General features: G+C 40.4%; 1 long non-coding RNA gene across 1 annotated transcript; it reads left to right on the top strand.

Annotated features, from left to right (window-relative positions):
• The first annotated feature begins 4,551 nt into the window (after positions 1 to 4,551).
• Positions 4,552 to 5,249, top strand: LOC120110540 (uncharacterized). The gene is made up of 2 exons (XR_005511639.3): positions 4,552 to 4,973; positions 5,072 to 5,249. It is a non-coding gene; the product is annotated as an uncharacterized LOC120110540 (long non-coding RNA).
• The last annotated feature ends 7,222 nt before the right edge of the window (positions 5,250 to 12,471 follow it).

Raw genomic sequence — 12,471 nt, 5'->3', positions numbered from 1 at the left:
AGAGATTGAAGTATCTCAAGCCTGACAATGAGGGTGAATACTGCAGTGATGAGTTTGAGGCTTATTGTACCTCAGCTGGAATTCGAAGACTAAAGACGGTTCCAGGAACGCCACAGCAAAATGGCATCGCAGAACGCATGAACCGCACCATCAACGAGCGGGCACGGTGCATGAGGCTTCATGCAGGGTTGCCGAAGATTTTTTAGACGGAAGCGGTCAGTACAGCAGTGTATCTGATCAACAGAGGGCCTTCAGTTGCATTGGAGCTTGGACTGCCGGAGGAAGCATGGACTGGGAAAGAGGTGAAACTATCTCACTTGCGTACTTTTGGTTGCATCTCTTACGTGCTTGATACTGCAGACAATTGAACCAAGCTAGATGCAAAGTTAAAGAAGTGCACATTCATTGGGTACGGTGGTGATGACTTTGGACCGGTTCTGGGATGCGACAGATCAGAAAGTCATCAGGAGCAGAAATGTTGTATTCAATGAAGAGGTTATGTACAAGGACCTGCAGCAACAGACGGGCCAAGGCGTTAAAGCTATAAAATCGGAATACGCAGAGCTGGATGATGAAACAATGTCTCGAGACGATGAAGAAGTTGCTGAGCCAGTGGAAGAAGCACAACAAGAAGAAGAACCGCTAGCTGATATCCCGATTGCTTTGCGCAAGGGTAAAAAAAACAGAAAAGCTCCGTCTAGGTATGCTGACTTCCTACAGTACTTGTTGTTTACGGATGGTGGTGAGCCAAAAAGTTACAAGGAGGCTTTGCAGGTCGAAGCCAGTGACAAGTAGTGGAAGCTTGTCATGGATGATGAAATGGATTCCCTATCATCCAACAGGACATGAGATTTGGTTCCACTTCCGAAGGGGAAGAGAGCTTTGCACAATAAGTGGGTATACAGACTGAAGCTTGAACTAGATGGTTCTGAGAGGTTCAAAGCGAGACTTGTGGTCAAGGACTTTCAGCATAAGGAGGGCATTAATTTTGACGAGATCTTTTCTCCAGTTGTGAAGATGTCTACTATCCGGATGGTGTTGAGTATAGTGGCAGCCAAAGACTTACATCTTGAGCAGCTTGACATCAAGACTGCATTTTTATATGGCGATCTTGAAGAGAAAATCTACATGAAGCAGCCAGAAGGATATGTAGTGAAGGAAAGAAATATTGGGTGTGCCGACTTCAGAAAAGTCTGTACGGTTTGAAACAAGCACCCCGTCAGTGGTACTTGAAGTTTGATCAATTTATGCTGAAGAATGATTTTCAGAGGTGTAATGGTGATCATTGCTGCTACTTCAAGGGATTGAAGAGCTCATATGTCATTCTACTTCTGTATGTAGATGATATGTTGGTGGCAAGCGCCAACATGGGAGAGATTGTGAAACTAAAAGAATAATTGTCCCAGAAGTTTTCAATGAAGGACTTGGGTGAAACCAAGAAAGTTCTTAGGATGCGTATCAGCTGGGACAGAAAGCTTAAAATGTTGAAGTTGTCTCAAACAGAGTACATTGATAAGGTGCTGAAGCGGTTCAATATGGACGAGGCTAAAGCTGTGAGTACTCCGCTGGGTGCACACTTCAAGTTATTCAAGCAGAAGTGTCCTACTACGCAGGATGATCGAGATGAGATGAAATATGTACCCTACTCATCAGCGGTCGGAAGCCTTATGTATGCCATGGTTTGCACGAGACTGGATATTGCCCATGCAGTGGGAGTGGTGAGCAAATACATGAGCGATCCAGGCCAGAAACATTGGAGAGCTGTGAAGTGGATATTGCGGTATCTGGAAAGAACCAGAGACTTAGAACTATGCTATGGTGGTTTTGATGTTTACCTATATGGTTTCGTGGATTCTGACATGCACTACAGGAAAAATGGCCTTTCCCGACGCATTTTTCCCGACGCTAGGTATAAGCGTCGGGAAAAAATTGAATGAGGCCAAGATTTGCCGATGCTTTAAATAAGCGTCGGTAATTCTCCAGAACAGACGACGCTCTTGAGCGTTGGCGTAATGTTACAGGAACAGCCGACGCTTTTTAAGAACAGACGACACTTATTAGCGTCGCCGTAATTGCATCCTAAGACGACGCGTATACGCGTCGTCAAAAGTCAAATTAATAACAAAACCAAGCGGCCGGCCCCCTCTTCCTCATTTGGCATCCCGATCGATCAAGCCCTAGGTCCTCCTCCTCCCTTCTCTCCGACGACGAGCGGCCGGCCCTTGTCCTCTCCGGCGCCGAGCGACGTCCGACGGCAAGCTCCTCTCCTTCTCCTTGAATGGTAAGTTAGGGGACCCGTTTCCCTTTCTTGCGTTTCCCCTGTCGCGCTCGATGGCGTCTTATAAATAGGCCGTGAGGGTATTGATGGATTTCTCAGTGATCACCGGCTTCTCGTCTTTCTGCCTTCGTTTCCTCTCTCTCTTTGTCATGGAGCTCTCTTTGGTTTTGTTTCTCACCCCCTCCCCGGGCCATTCTTCCCTTCTTTTCGGTTATTTTGAGCTCTCTTGCATTTTGTTTCCTTTGATTTTCTTCGTTGGTTAATGAGACTTTTTTCTTCATGGAGACGTACTGAAATCAGATATCTTCATTTCTTTTGATACCTTCTGTTCGCTCCTTTTGTGTTTGTTTTCTTGGTTCTTGAATCCGTACTCTTCTTTCTTGTTTTGGGCGTTGGGCTCTTCCTCTTCTTTGGAACACTTCTTGCGCGCCAGAACTCCGAGATTTGGGAGATGGTATGTTTCTGCTCAATGGTTTTCCTTTCATTTTCGTTTCCCTCTCTGTTTTGTGTTTAATTTTTTTAATATGGTTTAAGTTGTTTTGCACTTCTTTGAAGTTGTAATGTGTATTTTTTTCGTTGAATCTGGATAGGGTTCGCTGTTTTGGTTCTCTAGGTCTTTTTTTTCCTTTTTGTTTGCATGCTTTTTTTTTGTTTGTTGATAGGTGTTTAGATATGGTAGGGGAAGACATGTGAAAGAAATTATGGGCTTTTGGAGGCAGCAGTATTATTCTTATCGATATCGATAACATGTTGGGGATATTAGAGTTTTATAAGATTTTGTAGTATGTGCAAGTGTAAGTAGTAGGTTAGTGATGGCTAGAATTTTTATGTGATCCGGCCAGAGAAAAGGAAGGATTTGTTTCGACCTGCTGAAAATTTTCAAATAAAAATATAAGCAATAAAATTTTACTTTCTCCCGTTTTAGTGGATGGAAAGTGGAGTCTATGATCTATGATTTCACTCTTTCTATTCCCGTTCTTCAAAAGCATGATAAAAAATTCAATTGACGTTGTAGACTTTTGATGAAATTACTTTGGTGCGGGAAATGGGATCTGAGTTTCTCAGAGATTGTTATACCGTGAACTTTTCTTCTGAAATTAATTATTGTTCTGTCTGGAGTTTCGTTAATTAATAACTTTCTGCCAGTGTGGATTGAGCAGATCCCATATTGGATATTTGAGTTCGTGATTGTCATTATTTAGTAGCTATTTAATTTGGTTGGACAAAAGTGGTTGGATTATGCATCAACAGACCTTAAATTCATGAATAATTGAAAGGAATGGGATTAACTGATGTATTTTTGGCAATATTCGGCTGATAAAAAATAAATGATCAGGAAATGTTATGGATGGGTGTTTCAACTTTCTAATGCTCTTTTACTTATGAATCTTCGATCATATGAATATCAAAACAGTTCAATAGGATTTGAGACATGTAGAGGGTAGAATAATTGTTGTTTTGAGTCAACTCCTCAGTAAGGCTTGGAGGATTTTAATTGTAAGCTATTCATCAAGACTGGGGCATTGTGGATCTAGTAGCTTGTTTTTACAGGCTGTAACTCAACAATATTTCACCAGGAGTTCATTACATTAGAAGCCTGTTAGTTTTTAAATCTGCATGTCACATATCACATATACCTTGTTTAAATAAATCACCTCAGCTGAACATCTAGCACTAGATCTCAATTCTGTATCTAGCATACTTTCACCTCTTACACCATCTCTACATTCTATCACAATAGGGTTATATGGCCTGTAATAATTCGTTTGCATGATGATTCATTTGTCATTTTGTTATCAAGGTTACATTAACATAAGTTTTGTGTTTTATGTCTGACATTAAGTGAATTGCACATCCAGTAAATTAACCTGTAGATTTTACTGACTTTGGTGCCTATGAGGGTGGGTGATAGTCAGTGTCTTATTTTTGTTATTAGTTAGATGCTGGCGTGGAGCCCTTCTGTCAACAAAAGTTTTTCTGTTGGTTACATAAGAAGTTTTGTGCGAACTGTTTGCATGAGAGTAATTGCGAAGAGCCAAGCCAAAGGCTGATCTCAGCCGGCAAGCATGATTCATTTGAGATTAATTTGTTTGCATTTTGAGTGATCTGCAGATAAGTCCTCAGACTGTTTAGGTTTTGGATCGAACTCTCTCTCCTCCTCCTCCTCCTCCTTCCAAAGCTTTGGCAGCTAAACTTCCTTTGAAACCTCCATTTTTGCTCTGTTTTGTTCGGGAGGAGTCAAGAGATATAGTTGTATGTATTCATCTTTGACTCTTTCAATAATATTTTTATTAGTTCTATTATTGGCATACATTAATTTGACTTTTTCTTTTGAGATATATAGGACAGGGCAACAACTCTTATTTCAGAGCGCGTCGGAGAGTCATCATCATCCGACGCGACCAGTCATGTCGAAGCTCAGGTGCTCGCTGAATTATTGGGCCCAGAGCGTTATGGTCGAGTGAGGGGTTATGGCGTTGGAGTTACCCCCACTCAGTTGTCTGCAGTGGGCATGTATACAAGAAATGCTGGAGAAGGCAGTAGCAATGCAGAAGTTAGTAGACTTCGGGCAACAATTGAAGATATGAAGGATCGCCATCAGGCAGAGTTGGCAGAGCTGAAGCAGAACCAACAAACTTTGCAGTCTCAGCTTGAGCATATTTCATCTATGTTACAGCGATTTCTCCCTCCTCAGGTAAATAACTATATGTATTTGATGACTATACATAATTATTATTTTGCATGAGTTAATAATTTTCATATTCCTAACTTCTAAAGTTTTTTTTTTTTTAGGTTCCTGATACTTCAACAGCTCGCAGAGATGATGATGGGGCTGAATGCGGTCCCTGATATTTTTTAGACTGTTATTTAATGAGTTTTATATGTATCTTTCTTATATTTTTCAAAATACATTGTAATTCTAAACTTATGTAAATTTAATCTTATATGACAATATGAATGTTTCGAATGATCTGTATGTCTTGATGTAAATATAATGCAGGTTCATATTGCTATAATATCTTTTTAATATGCTTTTGTTTTTTTTTTAAAAAAAATCCACTCCCGACGCTTTAAAGCGTCGTTAAAAACCCCCTTTGGCAGCTGGCACGCCATCGCCGACGCTTACAAAGCGTTGGTAAAAATCCTTTAGGCGACACTATATAAGCATCGTTATAGCGTCGGTAAAAAATACATTTACCGACGCTTTTTAGCATCGGCGAAAACCCAGAGCTGGGCTTCCTGTGGGCTTTCCTGACGCTTTAAAGCGTCGGCGAAAGTTGTTTTTGCCGACGCTTCCATTAGCGTCGGGAAAGCCCAGTTTTTGCCGACGCTTTATATTAGCGTCGGCAAAAACATTTGCCACTCCGGTATGGCCAACGCTTTTGCGACGCGTCTGTTTGCGTTGCGGGAACTTTAGCCGACGCTTATAAGCGTCGGTAAAGATTATAAAAAGCGTCGGAAAAGATGAGTTTTCTTGTAGTGATGGCTGGAGACATTGAGGGCAGAAAGAGTACTACTGGGTATGTGTTCACGCTGGGAAGTGCTGTAGTTTCATAGGTTTCGAAATTGCAGAAGATTGTAGCGTTGTCTAAGACCGAGGCCGAATACGTTGCTCTTACTGAAGCGAGCAAGAAGATGGTTTGGTTACAAGGTTTGATGAAAGAACTTGGTATGGAGCAAGGCGATGCAAAGTTGTATAGCGACAGCCAGAGTGCTATACATTTGGCAAAGAAAACTGCTTTTCACTCAAGGACCAAATACATTGATATCAGATATCACTTTATTCGGTCACTCCTCAAAGAAGATCTTTTCAAGCTAGAGAAGATACATACAATAGACAACCCAGCAGATATATTGACAAAGGTGGTTACTCTTGAGAAGTTGCACATTTGTGCATCTTCTGTTCGTCTCATAGCTATAAGTGAAGACAGAGGTTCACACACATAGAGGATGATTGAAGATCATGTTGCTGATGGGGTTACAGTTGCTTCATGCTTGTTTCTCGGCAAGTGGAAGATTGTTGAGAAAATATGCCTCGAAACTCGAAACGACTGCAATTGAATTTGGCTCGAGTTTGCTTGAAAAAGTTTGTGTCAACTGAATGGAGTCGACCCCTAGCATCTAGGAGTCGACTCATGTGAAGCTTGAGTCGACCCCAGGGATGAGAGGGTCGACTCGCATCTTGCCATAGTGAAGAAACAGAGAGCTATTTTTGGGGTTGCTTGCAAGAGTCGACTCCAGCCCTGCAGGAGTCGACTCCAGCCCTGCAGGAGTCGACCCGAGGATGTCCGAGTCGACTCCATGTTGAAGGAGTCGACTCTCTCAGGAAGACAAAGTGTGCCAGTCTTCGGTGCTGATACTTAGAGTCGACCCGAGGATGTCCGAGTCGACTCGAGCTTATCAGGAGTCGATCCCTGAAAGTGAAGAGTCGACTCTTGATCACGGGATTGCTGGAAATGGTGGCAAGATGGGCTTTTTGACTTAGGGTTTCGTAGGAAAGTTTCCTTATGTGTTGAAAACCTATAAATAGGATTTTTTTTGTGAACCCTAGGGGAGATTAGAGCGGCTGCAGTGAGTTCCTTTTGAGTTCTATCTCTCTTGTATGCCCTAGTTGTGCAATCTCTAATGAGGAAGAGAGATTGTTGTAACCCTTACTGAATATATTGAATCTGTGTGTGTGGCCTCCGTGGACGTAACCCGTATTGGGGTGAATCACGTAAAATTGTTGTCTTTGTGATTGCTTGATTTTATTCTCTACTACTTCTTCTTCTCGATTCATTTTTTTGCAGTTTGGATCCAGGAAAGAAAATAGTACGATCGGAGGGCGAGTGCTTTCTTCTGCAATAGGTCGGAATTATTCAATGTGCAAAGAAAGGAAGTTCGAAGATTCCAAATTTTTGCTAGATGTTTACAGTGGTTTATGGGTCGTGGTCATGATTTGAAAAGGGATTTTTGGAGGGAGTTGAGACAGATTAGTTCTATATTTCATGGGCCTTGGATGGTGGGAGGTGACTTTATTGCTACGTACAAAATTTATGAACGAAGTGGGAACCCTCAAGCTCAAAAGATTTCATGCGCCTTTCTTTCGTTCATCAGGACATCTCAGCTTTTGGACCTCCCCCTAAATGGCCAAGATTTCACCTGGAGTGATCAAGACTCCAAGTACGGCTAAATTGGACTGGTCCCTTATCTCATTGGAATGGGATGACCTATGCCCTCAATCAATTCAAGTTGTCTATCCAAATCCATGTTCGGACCATGCACTTGTCATTCTTTCCTTTGTTGGCCCTTCTAAGCCTCGGAGCATATTCAGGTTTGATAGAAGTTGGTTGACTTGTGACGGAATCAATGATGTGGTATCAAAGGTCTGGAAGTCCATCGGTTCTACTTGTGATGCGGCAATTAACCTTGTGCTCAAATTAAGAGCAACAAGTGAGTGCATTGAGAAGTTGGTCTTTAATAGTAAGATTGTCAACTAGAGCAGAAAAGATAAGCTGCTCAAACAAATTCATCATTTTGATAGAAAGGAGAAACATGATGCACTTTCATTGGTAGAAAAAGAGCTTCATGAAAATTATAAAAATCAGATTCACAAAATCTATGAGGCGGAGGAGATTTACTAAAAGCATAGGGCAAAAATTAAATCATTGAAGGAAGGTGATGACAATACTGCATTCTTACACAAAACTGCCAACCTCTGGAGAAAGGCTAATTGGATTGATAAGGTAGAATGGAACGGATTTGAAGTCACATATGGGGAGGAAATCAAGAAACCATTTACAACCTACTTTAAGAGCATTTTTGATGTTTCAGTGGCTTTGCAGATTGACCTAGATTGGAACTTCATCTATGGGCAGCAAAATCACGATATGAGCATTCTTGAATCTCCATTGATATTAGAAGAGATTGAAGATGTTGGATTCAATTTCAAGGGAGAGAAAAGTCCTGGTCCTGATGGCTTCACTTTTTGTTTCTTCCAAAACTTTTGGGATGAAATTTCTGGTAACCTCTTCTTTGTCTTTCAACAACTTTATGACACTAACATTGACCTTTCTTAGCTCAATCATATAATTAATTCTAAAGAAAGAAGTTGCTACGGAACCGAATGATTTTCGCCCCATCAGTGTTATATATAGCTGCATCAAGATTGTGACCAAAGTGTTGGCGGGCTGCTTGCAACCGTTCATGAATGAGCTTATTGACCTGGCGCAGACAACTTACATTAAATAAAAGTCAATTATGGATAATATCTTCTATGTCAATAAAATTTTGTTTCAATCCTAAATTTTTGCTCAATCTATTTCTGGTCAGAAAATTTCCTTCAAAGTGGATTTCTCATGGTATCTCCACTTATGGATTCTCTCCAATTTATGATAGGAATTGCAAGGTCTAGTTAAATCACTAGCTACCATATTTTTATTGCATGAACGAATTGTTGGACATCAGATATGAACGGCAAGATACAACAAAATTTTGTGCTCTCTCCGGTTCATCAACCCTGCAATTTATTGACAATGCTCTACTAGAAAAATAGGAAGAGGGATTAATTGATAATGCAGGGACTATGGATCATTGAAATAGACCCACTACCTCATGTTAATCAGAGCATGGAGATAATAACTCCTGCGACTCTAAAAGTAGAGCTGCTAATGAGCTGACATTGGGAATCCACGGATCAAAAGTTCAAGCCCAAGCTATTTCGAATCACGACTGGCCTAGCCTGTTCCCAGCCGATCTAGACTCAGGCCAACCCCAAATATGGTCCAGAGCCCAAACGCTAGTTAAAAAAGAAATTTTGCAGTACCAGTCAGAGTCAGAGAGCAAGACGAAGCTCATCTTGGCCACCCATTACGTCTTATTATCCTCTGCCGATTGCCGCCCGCCGCGTTTCCTCCACTACCCACCACCGCCACCATGTTCTTCCCTTTGCTAATAGTCACCGTCATCAAATTCTTCCCTCCACTGCTTGCTGCTGCCAATGTGTCATTCCCCTGTGTCAATCGCCACAATCGTGTCCTCCCATGCCAGTCCTCGCCACAATGTCCTCCGCTCTGCAACTCCCCACCGCCACCATGCCCTCCCCTCAACTACTCGCCGGCACTAAGTGCTTCACCTTTCCTCTTCTAGTCATCACCACTGCATCCTTCCCTCCGCCACCCACACTCACCGTGCCACTGTGTCCTTCCGTCCTCTGCTTTGCCACCAATATATCATCATCCCGCAGTGCTGGCCGTGAGATGAATAGAGAAGGGAGTGCAACGTAGGTATCAGGATTTAAGAGGAACTGTCAGGACTCCAATGGACCGTGGGTGAGGGTCAGAACCCTATTGGGGTTCGCCCATAACAAGCCCGAAACAAATTCTAGCTTAAAATTGGAGACATTCATGAGCCATGACCCTCTCTAGTGAGCCTAGTGTCATAGTTCCATATTAACCAATAATAAAAAAAAGTACTATATAGATTTATTCGACAGAATATACCCTCTCCCTTACAACTTAAGCTTTTAGGTTGAGAGTCCATAACATATGTTATCAGAGCCTAGCCCGTAAAGCGTCATATTCTTTATTAGTCATATAGGCCTTTCAATGAGGAATACCAAGATCGAGGAGGATCTGCCATGAGTGAACCCTTCTCTCTTGAGAAGGAGCCAACCATATCAAGGATGTCACGAGATTGGATGGGTGAGATCATCATAGTCCCATATAGATTGGTAAAAGAGGTGTCACATAGATTTATTAGCCTGGGCTAGTCCAACACCCGATAGCTTAAGTTTTCGGGCTATACGTTTGTGACACTAGTTTGGCCTAGAATAAGCCCAAATTAGTAGGGCCACTATAAGATAGGGCTGGAAGTGGGCCGAGCCAGGCCGGGCCACACCCCTACCCAAGCCTGGCCCGAAATTATTTTCCGAGCTTCGGGCCGGGCTTAGGCCCGAACAATTTTACAGAAACTCGGCCCGAGCCCAATTGGGCAACCCGATTGGGCTAAAGTCCGCCCGGCCCGATCACGAGCCTAGCCCAAGCCCATTTGGTTCCCATAATAGCTTCTAACATGCTGTCGACCCTCTATAATAGCTTGAAAAGGAAAGACAAACTACATGATGTTATCTAAAAGGAAAAAAAGAAAAAATAGCTTCAAATATGATATGCAGCTTCCAAGATGGCATGGATTTTTCAAGAACATAATAACATTTTTATCCACAACAAACATCGGAAATACTATAAGCTAGTAGAAATGCAATAACTAAACAAAATATTTTTCAGAAAATAGTTTTTTCCATCTTCATTCATCCATTGTCGTGAATACCTATATTTTAAATAAGTAATAATTAGAACATGAACAACATTAAATATGAAAACTTGTAACTTGATATAAATAAAAAAATAATAAAGATTATTACTAAATACCCATGTTCCATATTCATTGCTTTGCCGGTTTGCCCACTCTAGGGTGTCGTCATCTATATTCAACATTACAGAACTCGAGCAATTTGCAACTGTTAACACACAAATCAATCATAAATGTTTAAATTATAAGTATAATAAGCAAATAAAAAATATTAGATAAATTTAAAAGATTTATATACCTTCATCATATTGTTCACGAAGCTAATCTTGGGTACAAACTAAGGCTTCTACAGTAGATGGGCTCAAAGAGCTTCGATACCGATCCACAACTCTACCACCAGTGCTGAATGCCGACTCAGATGAAACAGTGGAGACTAGAATAGCTAGAACATCTCGAGCCATTCTTGATAGTATAGGATAGACTGCTGCATTGCTCTTTCATCAAGCCAAGATGTCAAACTCTTTATTCTCCAAATCAGAAAGCACATCATCATTCAAATAACTATCTAGCTCGGATCTCTTTGGGCATTTTGAAGAACTCTGACTTCTAAACTGAGCAAAATCCATACCAATTTTTTTTTTGGAAGAAACTGAACTTATATCACCTTGTTCACCAAAATTAGATGTTCACTCACTTGAACTCATGGCGGACTGCATTCTTGTTGCATCTACATACTCATTATACAATTTAAAAAGACAAGCATGAATATCATTAATCTTTTTCTTGCACTTCTCCAACTCAAATGCCTTTTGATAAAAAAACTCTACAAATATCAACTTTGATATGGGATCCAAAATAGAAGCAATTACCAACAAATTATTGCACTAAGACCAATATTTGTTAAACTTCTTTAGCATCTCATTTGTTAATTGCTTCACTATTTCATCAGTATCGATACTTTCATCTATCAATAAAGCGCTAATTTCCCAAACTTCTTTTAGGTATAAATTGGATGTGGGATACTTACTACTAGAAAATACTTTAGTGGCATCAAGAAAGGCTTCTAAGAATTTAAGAATTATAGAAGCCTTTTTCCATTCATCATTGGTGGGGCATACACATGAATGCTCAGTTACATATCTAATAAGAGCATCTTTATAACCAAGGGCATCATGTAACATTTCATAAGTAGAATTCCACTTTGTAGGAACATCCAAAGTGAGTTCTTTTCTAGCAGAAAGTCTCTTATGTTGTACAATTTCGATCATTAAATGCTTGCATTCGAGATGGGGATGCAGAGACATATCTAATAATTTCTCTTATACATTCAATAACTTCATGAATGATTTTTATTCCATCCTGAACCATAATATTTAATTTATGTGCACAACATCTAATATGACTGTACTCCCCACTAAACAACATTGCATAACAAAAGTGATCTCGGAGCCTTCTCATTACAGCATCATTTGTGGTGCAATTATCCAAAGTAATAGCACACATTTTACAATCCAATTTTCATTGAACAAAATATTTTCTTATAGCATCTTCAATTGCAAAGCTGGTGTGAGGGTATGGGAGTTTCTTGAAACTAAAAATCTTCTTATGTAGAATAAAATCAGAATCAATATAATGTGCTGTGAAAGAAATGTAATCAATTTTCTGATTTGATGTCCAAATATCAGTAGTAAAACTAATTTGAGAACTTGGGTTCTTGATTATATCATGCAATTTTTTCCTCTTTTCTTGATACAAAGCCATAAAATCATGTTTTACAGTCTTACGATCCATAATTTTGAATAATGGCTGAAGAGATCTCATAAAATCCAGAAAAACAGTGTGCTCAACAATACGAAATGGAAGCTCAGCACATATGATAAATTTTACAAGAAATTTTTTACTCT

This window comes from Phoenix dactylifera, chromosome 1 (genome assembly GCF_051530095.1).
Source record: "Phoenix dactylifera cultivar Ajwa chromosome 1, Ajwa_hap1_PhDact_Kaust_v1.1, whole genome shotgun sequence".
NCBI lineage: Eukaryota > Viridiplantae > Streptophyta > Magnoliopsida > Arecales > Arecaceae > Phoenix > Phoenix dactylifera.
Note: the sequence above shows the minus strand (reverse complement) of the source record. Positions and strands in the feature narration are given on the sequence as shown.